We start from the raw sequence: 2243 nt of genomic DNA on the forward strand, positions 1-2243 counted from the left end.
GTTTTTTGGAGATAAAAACCAGGGACCATCACAGCGTGTTAACCAAACAGAGACTGTAGAAGATACTCCTCCAGATCAAGACACTCCGATAGCAACAAAGTTAATCCATAAAAGAAGAATTTTTCAAGACAGTTGGCTCAAAGATTTCACATGGTTAGAATATAACAAGGAATCAGATGTTGCATCATGTATTATCTGTTCGAATGTTGCTCATAAGACTGACGTTACGCCGCCTACACACATACGACACATTTTCAATGCACCATTTAAATTAGAAACTTTCAAATATCATGGAAAGTCTTCTCTACATACTGTATCAAGTTTGCCAAAATTTTGAGTGCACAAAAAAATCCAGAAAGCACACCAATGGGGCTATGTGTAAAAAAGATGGAGAAGGAAATGTTTCAACAAATGTGTGTTGTTTTCAATGCTGCTTATTACTGTATATAGCTAAAACCAATAAACCATTCAGCGACATAAAAGATCTGTTAAATTATACACGCAAGCTTGGCGTTCATGTTCTCGACAATATAGTAACGATAAGCGGTGTGCAGAATTTGTCAAATTTATTGCCGAAAAAATAAGAAATGACATTGTCGCTGAAGTTAAAAGTAGTTCATTCTTCAGTGTATTACTGGATGGTTCCACTGATAAATCAACAACAGAACAACTTATAATGTATATGAAATATTGTAAGGATGGCTGCATTAAGGAAAAAATTTTAAGCATAGTTCCATTACAAATTGGTACTGGCCAAGGATATTTTGATGCACTTCAAGAAGAGTTATTTAAATATGGTCTTCACTGGCGAAACAGTGAGCAGTTGGTAGGCTTAGGGACAGATGGAGCTGCAAGCATGTTAGGCAGTGTTAATGGACTTGCAGCAAAAGTTAAACATGATGTGAAACATTTGATTTCTGTGCACTGTGTAGCTCATAAATTACAGTTATGTGTGCTGAAATCTGTGAAAGATGCTACTTACATTTCCAAAGTAGACAATGTTCTGATTGGGCTTTTTAAATTTTATGGAAGTTCGCCCAAAAGGCAAAACGAACTTGAAAAAGTTGCTACATCTTTGTCTGCTACAATTTTAAAAGTTAAACATATTAATCAAATTCGATGGGTCGCAAGCAAATTGGAGCTCTCAAATCTCTTGTTGCTGATTGGAAGTCATGTGTTGTTCATATGAAAGCTATTGTACAATCTCGAAATACAGTGGACTCCAACCAGTGCAAGGGATTTCTGAAGATGCTCCAAAAATTTAGGTTCTTAATAACCGTACATTTCTTACTTGATTTTCTTCCAATTTTTAAAAAGTTGTCCCTAATTTTCCAGCGAGAGAGTCTGCTACTGAGCAATGTTAAATTGCATGTACACTGGCGACACAGTTTATTACACTGCGGCCAGATCCGCAAGCCGGGAGATTTCCCGGCTTGCTAGTGGCCGCCCCTCGGCGTGCCGCGCGTCATAGACGCGCGGTCACGCGTCTTCGGGAGCGTGCGCCCCCTGCACGCGCGTCCAGGGGCTCCCCGAGGGAGCCCTGGTGTCCCGCGATCGCGGGACAGCGGCAGGAGGTTCCGGGGGACCCGGCGGACCCGGCAGCGGTAGGGAGAGCGCCCCGATCGGAGGGCGCTCTTCCGCTGCTTCGGCGCGCGCCCGTCACTCTCGGGCGCGCGCCAGGCTACTGCTGCGGCACAGAACGGGCAAATGCTCGAATAAACTGTGCCGCAGCAGTAGAGCAAGCATTGTTTTCACTAGAGAAATTGGGACATACGGTAGGTGAGGTAGAGAAAACATTTCTAGACAATATATCTATGTCTGGAAAATTTCAAGAAGTTGAATTATCTGACCTACCGCAGGGAAAATTGGAGTATGAACAAGACAGAAAAGCATTAATTAAAGCAGGCATAAAATGTTTAAATGAAAGATTTTTGGACAATTGCTGCAAAGTATATGGTGCCTGTTCCATTTTTGATACGGTTTCGTGGCCGTCTGGTAGTGATCTAATACATTATGGTGAATCTGAGATGAAGGTGCTCACTAGTCACTTTCATCATTTGATATCTGAAGATCCTCTAGCAAATGTTACAGAAGCTATTATTTCTGAATGGTATGAAATTAAAGTTTTATGTAAGCATTTGAAGCTAGAGGATATTCTGAAATCAACACAATCACAAAAGGACAGGTTTCCGTTATTCATTAAGTTGCTTTCTATTATTGCAGTCCTTCCCACATCAACAGCA

This window comes from Ascaphus truei, chromosome 4 (assembly GCF_040206685.1).
Source record: "Ascaphus truei isolate aAscTru1 chromosome 4, aAscTru1.hap1, whole genome shotgun sequence".
Taxonomy (NCBI): domain Eukaryota; kingdom Metazoa; phylum Chordata; class Amphibia; order Anura; family Ascaphidae; genus Ascaphus; species Ascaphus truei.